An 11,925-nucleotide genomic window follows, 5' to 3' on the forward strand; every position below is an offset into this window, starting at 1 on the left:
TGATGGAGACACATAGGGGTGTGGAGCACCTGAACCTTGTAACGAGAAAACAAGGGAGAGATGATGCTTGGGATGAATATCTTGATAAGAGGCTCCTGACTCCTGATTTGGCTTTAAGAGAGCAACCACAACATTATCGCTAAAGCCTGGAAAACTCCCACACATATATTTGGGGTTTGCTGACAATAAGAAATCACACTCATTCTGAAAACCAACTGCTTGGTAATTTTATGACACACTGTGAGTCAGTGGACATTGCTGGCAGGTGGGAAACTCATCAGAAGTCAACCTGCATGTTACACTGGGTTGCCAACCTTGGTCAGCTGGCTGACGTGAGATATTCAATTCGAGACAGGTCTGCACACATATCTACATGTATGTAACAGTTTTATTACCTTGTAAATAGCCTGTAGGGTTTGCAAACTACCCCAACGCTTTTAATGTTGCTAATTTTTGGTTTATGATGGAAAAATATAGATTTGCCATAAGATTTCTTGCGTGAGCATGAGAGTCTGAAAGCGCAAGTCTCATGGCAGACCTGGCAACCCTGCTTTCATAATGCATCAGGGAAGCAGGTAGGGAGATGTTATCTCAAGTCTGCTAGTCCAAATACCTGGCTGTTGCATATTTTCTTGAGCTGCTTAACCAAAATCTCTCAAGTAATATATCCATCCATCCATCTCCCATACCATATATTAGTATATGTACGCACATGTAAAGAACTGTAAATTTCCAGGTCACTGAAAAAAAAATGGTATAACTACAATGTAAATGCATGTCAGTTAGTGAAATGTTTTCCAGTAAGCCTTGTTAGAGCAAAGACGAAGACAGTTTATTTACTGCTATCCTGATATTTCTGCCATGTACTATAACTTACAAAGATAAATAAATGCATGTTTGTTATAAGCCATACAAAACATACAGCTCTTAAAATAAACTAGTTTTAGCCTCCAAGTATTTAGTCGTGTATATAAACAGCAATGAAAATGAAACTGTCACATGCTTAACTGACAGCGAACAGCAAAGGGAATCGTGTTTCGCATTACTTGGTCAGTTCCCAAGGCAACGGTGTATGGGAGTACAGGATGAGTGTTTCTGGAATGTGATAAGATTCTAATTTGTAATCAGAAATCTGAGGAAAGTGGCCACAATAGTTTCCCATCAAATACACATTTCTAGACAGAAAGAAAATATCGACAAGGGGCATTGTAGTAATGCAGCTGTCGCAGTCAGATTTTCATAGTTTCAGGCCAAGGCAAAAGAAATACTGTAGACAGGATACACAGGTGAAAAATGCAGGTACTCACACGATCCTATCAAATAGCCATGTGCTTAGACACATCGCTTTGCCAAAAATAATGTACTTGAGTCATTCCTAATTTTGCAAGTCATACCGGTTCCATTGCTCTGAGAACTATATTATATATTTTATTCATATTCCGGGATCTGCTTGCATATCAACACAGCCCATTTTTTAAAATTGAATTTCCATATTAGAGAACTCTGACATTCCTCTGTATGTTTATGAAGAAAATAATGTTAAGTCAGGAGTTACCAAAAACTATTCACGGAGCCCAAGGCAGAGATAAGATCACCCGAAACAGGAAGCGGCAGAGCACTCTGGTATTATGGTTTCCTGCTGTGGTTTCTGATTCAGCCCAGTGTGACAGAGATGGACCACGCATGCATAAATATGTCAGTAATGTAAATTTGTGTCATATGCATGGTCTACTATACACATTTTGGAATAAATAAAAATACCTACATATATATGTGTTTAAAAACATTAGTTTAATACTCAATAACAATAGTAACTGTAAACATTTCATGTACTATTTAAGATGTATTACAAAAGGGAGGACTTGCTATCATTGTTTATACTTTAGTTATGCTGATTGAAATATTTTAGTCTCATTGCAAGCCGGAGAAAGAATTTCCCGAAAGGTTTCCATTTTTGGACTATTTACTCAAACCTGCATGGATTACAAAAAGACCAGACTCGCGATCAAATGCTTTCCGGTTCAGCTTCCAGGATCGAGTTCACCGTCTTAACTGCGAAACATTTAAATTACGTCAGATAGCATCATCCTCTAAGTAATTAGATGTGACGTAAGGCAGGAGCGGCTGATTGTGGATCCCCCGCCATGACTGGAATGGATTATCGCACCAGCACCAGAACAGATGATTGGCCATCAATCAGGTAGCACAAAGAGGTAAGTAATCCACGGAAAAGGGCTGCCTGGCTGCTAATGGGGACAGATAAGGGGCCGTATATCGACGGATCGAGTAAAGAGTCCGCAACGTCAGGCGCGGCCCATCTGTCCCATTTCTCTCACATGCTCAATACTCACAGAAGACCTGCAGCTCACCCTCGCCACGGGTAGAAACCGGGCTGCTAATGCAATTCCGGGGGCAGGCGAGAATACTGCCGGCTCCGGAGCCTGCTCCAGGCCACCTCTGCGTCCTGAGCGGCGGGGACTCGGTCAGGTGCGCGGGGCTGCGCCCGGAGCGCATTTCTGGCACCATCGCTTATCGCGGCTGCAAGCCGGAAATTACGGTTTATCAGCAGACGGGCTCTTGACCCAGGACTGAACTGTCAGCAAAATGAACAGCCGGGGCTGCATCGCTCATCAACGAAGTGACAGCCCTGACTTTTGAAATTTTGAGCATAACAGTCCCCTGTTCTTTATCGGTACAATGAACAAGAAACGAACAATGACAAGTAAGTCACATGCCTGCCTGGGGTCATGTGACACTGTTCTTAAATTACAATGGCTCCATTATTGCCTACCTTATACCTATAAACGTAAGACAGGTACGAAACAGCCATTTCGTGCATAATAGAGAAAAAATGCGAACAACAAATAATTATATAGCATTTTCTAAAATGTAAAATTTAAGTAAAAAGTAGGAACACTGCAAATCCCAAGAATAAAGCCCAGAGTTCAGTTCTTTAATCACTCAACTGCTGTCCTAAATGAATATGTATAATCTCTGAAGTTAAAAGCCTATTTTAATTATTTTTTCCTAATCTAATATCAAATGGCTACTGAGCATAAAACTGTTGCAAATTAGTATTGGATTTAATTCCCAAAAGACTATGCATTGGAAAATACTTATTGCTTTTCTCCTACATATTTTATCATATTTCCTCATTAATCTTGTTTTCTGATTTCATCACAAGATTTCCCTCTGGGCTGCGATAAGTTTCAGTCTTAGATATTTGCACTTATTCCGAAGAGCCCAGAACGGCTGGTTCAGATCCTGACATCACTATTCGTATTTCAGCTGCTGCCTGACCACTAAGAATAAGATGACCCTGTGCTGTACACACATCTATCTTTTCCCTTTAAAGTATTCGATGATTTTTATATAGGCACCCCAAGAGTCCTGGGCCTGTTTTACTGCTGAACTATTTCCAGGACTGACTTTTCACAGCAGACTCTCCGCAATTTCTGCTTTTGAACAATTTATACTGATGCTAAGGACAATACATAATTTGTAGATCTGTCAGCTGTTGCCTGACGCCTGTCTATATTCCCCCTATGTTCCTAATGCTGCACTTTCGGTCATGAAGTAGTCTTATCCAGTTCTTACTTTGCTGCATGGTGCTGTGTAGCTCTTGCTCCAGTCCTGCTTACACTTGTACCTGGGCGTTCATTAGAAGCTCAGCCTAGCTGCACTTATGCCTAGTTGACTCCTTGGCAGCACGTATAGTTGTAATGTGATATTTACCTCACTTGTATGTTGCTTTGGACAGAAGCATTTGCTAAATAAAAACAAAAAATTAATGTTAATGTCTGCATGACTGCATGCGTCTGAGAGAGAGGTGGGTTCATTTTCTGTATTGATTTACCTCTTCAAATGAGTTTGAAGACAAATACTTAATAATACTAAATGTACCCTCATAACTTTCACTACCATATGCATGTAGACAGGTGGCCCAGCGCAGTGCCGGGTTTTTCCACTTACTCCACTTTCTGTAAAAAAACAAATTGGTGTCTTTGGATGTTTAATACCAAGAATGCAAAGATCATACTTGCGTTCTTGGCAAACAAGTTCTTGCTAACTTGCCTCCCAGATCAATCCCACGGGTAGAAACACGGGATTGATCTCATTTGGTGAGGAAGCAGCCGATGTATCTTCGATATTTGGGGCTGGGCAAGAACATTCTTACCATCCTCTGTACTTCTGTTTTTGAATATTGGAACTTTGGTGATGGAAGATGATGTCAGATGGGGACGAGAGAACACAAGAAGGGTCACGTACGCATACTGGTAAGCACCCTTTGACTTGCTCCTTATGCACTAATGCACTTGTGACTGCACTTTATAATGAATACTTCACTTACTGACCATTTCATTTCCTAGAATCTGTCGTGTACTTACTGTGCAGATATATTTATACTGTTTTTATAATTTTCTCCCCCCCCCCCCCCCATTTTTTCCTGTATTTAATTTCGCTGTTGAGAGACGCTGCTTAGTCACGTTGTTCTATACAACGGGAAATAAAATTCTTGATTCTTGAATGGACCTTTGTGGGTGATTCTGTGCGTGCCCTGGGATGGACAGGTATCTTAGCCAAGGCATGTCGTCTGCTCTTGTGCCCCTTGCTTCCTACATTCCTACTCACTGTGACCCTGTGATGGACAAACGGGTAGAATTTGGGCAGTTGGATGGCCCTGCACAAGGACAAGGCTGCTCCCGATTCCCATCAAAGTGGAAAGTCCGTAAGAGCTGTATGTAAAAGGAGGAATTAACTTCCGATGGCAAAAAGGAGTTTTCCTGCCACACTGAGGAAACAGGATGGGAAACAGGGACAACAGCGTGGATCTGAACATCTTTGTTTTCACGTTGCGGCTCACCCCTGCCATCTGTAAGCAATAGAAGAGAAATCCAGGGAGACTAATTAGCAGGATGATGCTCGCACCCTACTCTCGTCTCCCACGCAATTCTGCGTGAGTCCAGGGGGGGGGTTGAGAAGCCCATATGGTCTGGCGGGTCCAGATATGATCAGAACACCGAGGCGAGCAACCATTTCCAACTGCAATGCGTGCGATGACCACAGGTCTTCCTCCGAGACCCAGGACTTTCTGAAGGACCACTACAGTAATTCCACCTGAAACATCAATCGCAGTTTAGTCCTAGCATGTTATGACCATAGAGGAGACAGATGACTGCATTGCCCTTGTGCCCCGTGAGTAACATTCCGATATGAATGATTTGTGGCTTGGAGATGCACCACCCTGGGGACAGCAGTCATATGCTACACCGAGAGGTCTTTGATCATTTCTCACATGGGTCATCGTAGAAAATCGGGTATGCTGAGAAGGATACCGTCCAAAAGATCCCCACCTCATGGCAACAGCGGCTTAACTCTTCGGATTTTGAGGCGTGACCACGCAAAAATGTGTTTTTCCATGGCAGAATAGGCCCACGATGCTTTGCAAAAACATTTTAGTTCAATTATTATTTCCACAGCTGAGTTTTCTCAAGGCACTCAAAATGATCATGGATATTATTTCAAGAGGCGTGGAAGCATTTCAGGACTGTTAATGTAGCACAGTTATTTTATTTAAAAACAGGTTCCATTTGTTGAGCCAAATTATATTTTTTCTGTTTGATTTTATCACTTTAACAAAAAGGCTAAACTAGACTCTTGTGAATATGTATTTTAAAAACTGATAATACTGTCACGCTGTATGCAAGAACTGCAAAAACAATTTCCAGATTAGGAATCTGCAGGCATAATGTGGAAATTGTTTTGATTCCCAACAAGTGGGATTGAACAAAAAGTATCTCCACCAGAATTTGTTCTTTGCTTTCAGATTGATTCCTATAAATCTTTCCTGGGGAGTTTCTAGCCATTTTAAAAGTCAAGTTTACCTGGGGCTTCACATTTTTTTCATGAATGGGGCTCAAATACTGTGGGCTGTAGCCCCAAGAAATCAGACCCAATGACAGCTGTTGATTTGCCCATTCAGTTTTTTTTTTTTAATAAACATGAAGGGAGCAGATGCCATCATTACATCTAATAGATTTGCCAGGTGGCGTAAAAATACTGGCCAATTTGTTGGCTTTGCCAGGGATGTGGAAAGAATAGAGCAAAACAAGGAGCATGCGGAATGGTAGCCGTAATATTCAAAGAAGTCTTACTGCCGAACATTTTTCAGACTCTGTTTTTAAAAATGGACAATATTCACTTATGAGGTGACAGAGTATGCAGAAAGGCAGGGCTACCTGAGAGGATAATACTGCTTCATCTGTTTATTCTGTAAACACCATTTCCCAACCCGGTCCTTGGGGATCCGCAGACGGTCCATGTTTTTGCTCCCTCCCAGCTCCCTGCCACAGTCCACCCATCCCAAGGACTGGATTGGGAAACACGGCTGTAAAGGATCATTTCACTGCAGCAGCCGTAATTCTGCACTTCACTTTGGTGGTGTGTGTATCATCTGTTCTCAGGCTTTAATGTGGTTTTCGCTTGTGGCACCTCTCCATCCCCTCCAAGGGGACGACCCCCCCCCCCCCAAATTACTCCTTTGCATACAGAGGGTCTTCCACCGCCCCCCTCCAAAAAATGTTTGCGGTGTAAAGCTTTCTTCATTGGCTAAATAAATAAACCGCCTACTTTGTCTGCTTCTCTACTCCATGCATGTGGAGCCGCTGCTGCTGCTGCCTTTTCCATCCGAGTCGGAATGAAAATGAAGGAGGATTAATGGAAGCTTCTGTTTTATTAGATGTGGGGGTCTCTAGGTGCCACAGGCTGTGGTGCAGGATAAAGGGAGGGGGAGGGGGGGGGGGGGGCAGGGATAAATTTGAATGTCTTTAACCTGATAGATTTTATATGTTTGTCTGAGGAACCCTGTAGAACCTAATTATAAGAATTTCTCCCATGGCAAAGCTACGTCAAACGCAGGACCGATGTAACTATGAGGAGATGCTCACCTAATATCAAATGGTGGGAGAATAGCACCAGGGCGGCGCTGTCGCCCTGCCTCCAAGGAAGCTTCCGGGCTGATGACATGCTCGTCACGACAGTTCATCAGAGTAAAATTCCCTCTGCTGGGTGCGGCGCCCCCTACAGACCAGACCAGCGGCTGCTTTCAGGAACTTTCCAATCCTCCGCAAGGGAGGGGAGTTCAGGTCTGTCCTCTTCCCAGAGGTAGATAATGCAGATCCAGAAAGTAAAAATCCATCCATATATCCATCACTGTAACTGCTTAATCCCAACTGGGATCGCGGGGGGGACCGGAGCCTATCCCGGGATCAAGGGGTGCAGGTGGGAAGCAACCCTGGGCAGGCGCCAACACACCGCAGGAAAGTAAAGATCCAGACCAAGAATTTGTTTCAACCAACCAGTTGAGTTGGCTGAAACAAAATCGTTATCCTTCTCTTTTCCTAGGCAAACAATTCCTATAATGACTTGCTAAGTTGCCGGTGTTATCAACGTAAAAAGCTAATACCTCCCCCTGCCAACAGCATAACTTCCTGAGAGCATATTTGAACCCCCCCCCCCCGGTGGCAGGTTGCCCGTGCCTGTCCTGCTTGACGTCCTCTGTGGTGCGTAGGGAGGCCTGTGTCATGCTCTAAGTCTGCGGATTACAGCGATGCCCAGTCGCTGATGGCTGCTTTCAAACAGCGAGACTCCACAGGGGCAATCGCACACTCTACAGGAGCAGATTCTTTGCCAGGTGCCAGTGTAAAGATAATGAAATGCAGGAGGTATTACAAAAAGGGGGGGAAATATTGCTTACACATCTGTAACAGTGGTCCCATGTTCAAAAGGTCAGAGATCACAGTGCGGGTGGCAGATCTCTGAGGTTTGACCCCACCCCCACCAGTCGGGCCTCTCCCATTGGCTGTCGCACTCCCCTGAACAAGGCCTTCTCTCGATCAGTGGCCTGTCTCTCCCCGTGCCTCCATGTCCCGTACCAAGCTCGTCCTTATCAGACGAGCTTTTGTTACACTCAGACTGCAATGAGGAAAACACGATAGACGGATATAAACACTCGCTGCTTTCGCCTTCCTTCAAACCAAACAAGCACTACTGTTACGATAAGACAAATGTTAGCACAATAACAAACTAAAGAAGTTTTGAAACACCACGTGTCATCAGTTCTGCTACACAATGAACAGTGTTTCCCCCTTGAGTAAGTAGTTATCCCAAAGTACCACCCAATATTGGATAACAGCATTTTCTATCTGTACATTTACACCCTGTGTAACCTAGGAAGTATAACTGTGATGTACACATGTATGATAAATCTCTAGCCTGTTGTCCTACAGGAGGAGGGTGCAGAGAGTATGTTATACTGTCACACTTACTATGTTTTTCACCAATTAATTCCATCCATCTATCCATCCATCCACCCATCGAGCTTCCATCCGCGTATCCAGCACAGGGTCTGGAGCTTAGCCCAGGGAGTGTTGAGTACAAAAATGAAAAGACGTAAGCACAAGCACACTGGAAGGCTTCTTCTCACATATCCCATCATGCTCTCCTCTGAGACACATGTGTACGGGTGGGCTGAGTGTTCGTGCTGTTTGTGTGGGACCTCTGGAGCATATGGGGGGGGGGGGGAGATGTGACTATACTGTTGAGGTTCAAACTAGCAACCTTCCTGTCACAGGTGCAGAGGCCTAAACTACTGGGCGACACGCCGCCCGGCACTGGCTGGGTGTGACGGCCATTTTACCCAGCAAACACACACCGTAAAGTTCGCCCACGGGGAAACAGCCCTGTCGAGGGTAACAGCTCCTTCTCTGCACTGTCCTGTTGACAAGGTGTGTGGGCACATCTCTTTGCAGGCTCCCTCTTGGACTTCGGGTGAGTAAAACAATAAATAGCTGCTGACCCTTCATGGAAACGACGCTGTTTCATGACACTGGGTTTGACTTGCTAAGGTTCAACTCGCACTGAGATGCCACACTTCGGACGCGTCTGCGCTACGAGGAGACACCTTGACCCGCAAAGGGGAACTGACTGAGCCGCGGCTGGTGGGTGGGACCAGAAACCTTGTTCATTCCCCCACCAGCCGGGAGGAAAAGGAACTGCTGTCAGGCTCTCATTCCCCATAGATCCTTTTGTTCCTGCAGCAGTGTAGGCTGGGCTATAATCTGCTTGCCTAAATGTAAGGCTGCGTGAGATTTCGACTCTCCAGTCCTTAGGTAGTCCCAGAATAGACCCGTCACGGCCACACTCAGGAGGACTGGGAGAAGGGGGGGTGGGGGGGTGAGATGCGTTATTCATGGTCACTTTGCTTGGGAAACTCACTCTACCTCCTGATCCTCCTCCATCACCCCTCATGTTTTTTTGGGCAGAGGATGGCCGTCTGCACCTTCTGCTCAGTGGCACGCTGGAGCACTGATGGACTGGTCTACCAGTGTCCCCATTGACTGCCCTTTCTTTCTCTGAAAGGCCCGACTCACTGCCCCCCCCCCCCCCCGCTGCCCATATGTCCCCCTGACTGAATTCTCTGTTATTGTCTCTGCAGCAGGCTGTACTGGGGAGTCATAGACTCTCACAGAGACACCACCGTGAACCATCACCCCCACCAGTATCCCAATCAGTGCACCAACTCTTATGGCTCCTTTCCTGAAAATGTAGGTTAATGAAGTTTATCTATCACTTTGACTGTCAGTACTGTTTATTTAATCAGTCTTTTAATGCAAAGTTAACATCTGTTAAAACTATGTATAAGAATATATATACATAGACGCTCCTCTACTTACGAACAAGATATGTTCCGAAAGGCCGTTTGTAACTTGAAATGTTCGTAAGTCGTTATTCAACGTCATTTAAAGGTATATGCAAGTACAAAGAACTAGGATGCTGGGAGTATGCACACTACGCTGCTGCGCGATGGGAGTAGCAGCCAGAAGTCATACTGGGCGGAATTGGAGCACAGAAAAAAAATTGATGTTGCTGACAGGAAACGGGAGCCCAATGAACACAATTTGGACTTACGGTCCTCTTCGTTCGTATGTCAGAAAGTTCGTAAGTTGAAAGTTCGTAAGTAGAGGAGCGTCTGTGTGTGTGTGTATATATATATATATGAGCTTCCAACCAAGATATTACATAAAGTAACACATCAATAATAGATCTGGTAACACTCAACCACACTTTACATTTCAGAACGATAAAAATTAAATTGATATTAAATGAGTTGCAGTATAATATAAGTAATCTAAATTGAGTTGTGGGTTTTTAATAGCAGAAATATTGACTATAAAAGAGAAAAGGCCCTCTGGTTCTGATGTTGTATATAGCTTTGCAATTAATTGTTTTACAGTAATATTATTTTTAAGACATTTGCTACAACAGCCTAGCTGACAGAAGTCCATCCATCTACCACAACTGCTTGTTCTACACAGAAGCCTGGTCCCCTGGCCACTGCACCACTGCACCACTGCGCTGTGTGAAAGGCAGAGCTGCGAATGCTAATAGAATCTACGAGAAGGTGGTCTGGGGAACCTGGTGCCCCCGTTCGATGGTCTGGTTCCTCTCTCCCATCCCTCTGCAGCGACATGACTGTGGGCGGGACTGGCCGGGTCGTCAATCCCTCCAAGCAAGTTACCATGGAGTGCCAAGGTGCATGTGACAGACGGTGACAGTCTGACACCCCCCCCCCCAAGCTAGTGCCGGTGTTGTGCATCCTGGGAAGCGGCAAAGAACAACATGGCCCTACCTCACCGTGAGAGGGATGATGCACAAGAAACCAAAAAAGGGGGCAGTATTTCACGTTGGACATTTGCTAGAGGATGACACCCCCCCCCCCACTGCTGATGGGTCGTTTCTGTAAAATACATCGAGGTGAAACAAAGTCCAGCACTAATCGATGCAATTTACTCTGCAAGTGGACTGGAAACACGAACATCGTGTTCCAGCTATATAAATGTATACGGTGCACTGGGTTGGGGGAAACCATAGACCGGATGCCAGTCACACACCAGCAAACGCTCAGTCTCTGGGGGCAATTTAGAAAGACACCAATTAGCCCAACTGCATGTCTTTGGACTGCGAGAGAATCGTGTAAAAACGCTAAACAGAGAGAGAAGAGGCAAGATTCAGAACCGTAAGCAGAGACGTGCGGAGTGGCAGTGCCATGCCCTGTGCCACCACACCGCCCATAAGCATGGCATCGCTGTAATATAATTCTATTATTTTTTCTGTGCCAGTTGAGACTGGATTTTGTGAGAATATAATAGCTAAGAAACGCTTTAAACGTAGCGTCTAGTTCATCTTAGCATCTGCTTTGTGCAATAAAATGTTAAGTGATTGGATGCAGCATTCTGTTCAAGCTTTATTTTTCTTTATTAATTCTTATTGATGTATGTCCACTTTTAATCCACTTTTAATTTAACCATTCTGTTTAATCCTAGTTTTCTTGTATATGAGTCGGGGGTGTGTGTAGCGTTTTGCCAAACAGACACATTTTTGGGGGGTGTCAGCACTGCTGTTGTTCAGTGTGAGGGCCAGTGCCGGACAGAACCGGCAAATGGGTTAACAATGGATCCGGCCGAGCGTGACTCAGTGCCAGCCAACGGCCACAACCGGACAGGACCACGCCCGCCCCCCCCGCTTCCCCTCTCAGAGCGTCACGTGCAGAGAGAGAGAGCAGTATTGACCGACTCGGACAGAATACTTTGGTTGTGACTCTGCCCGCTATGCTGTGCTTTCCGCTAAAGTTAGTTTGCGCGCTCGTGCAGGTGTTCGCTGTGAGGATACAGAATGTGCATCAAAGTTTGCACGACTCCACATCACCTGCACAGCACCAGGCACAAAAGCACAAAGTAAAATAATATGTTTGAACTCTACTCCTGAAATGTTTGTTACTGATCAGGCACATGCTTCAGCCACCAATATCATAGCGAAATCTTTGAAGGTGACCCCCCCCAGTGGGCAAAATCAGCCGAGAGCTGG

The 11,925-nt window shown here is 45.0% G+C and overlaps 1 long non-coding RNA gene across 1 annotated transcript; it reads left to right on the forward strand.

Moving 5' to 3' along the window:
* The first annotated feature begins 1,980 nt into the window (after nucleotides 1–1,980).
* On the forward strand, nucleotides 1,981–11,285 carry LOC111836116 (uncharacterized). Its single transcript, XR_011984211.1, has 5 exons — nucleotides 1,981–2,213; nucleotides 4,226–4,277; nucleotides 8,633–8,829; nucleotides 9,497–9,605; nucleotides 10,377–11,285. It is a non-coding gene; the product is annotated as an uncharacterized lncRNA (long non-coding RNA).
* Nucleotides 11,286–11,925: the final 640 nt, after the last annotated feature.

This window comes from Paramormyrops kingsleyae, chromosome 19 (assembly GCF_048594095.1).
Source record: "Paramormyrops kingsleyae isolate MSU_618 chromosome 19, PKINGS_0.4, whole genome shotgun sequence".
Taxonomy (NCBI): Eukaryota; Metazoa; Chordata; class Actinopteri; order Osteoglossiformes; family Mormyridae; genus Paramormyrops; species Paramormyrops kingsleyae.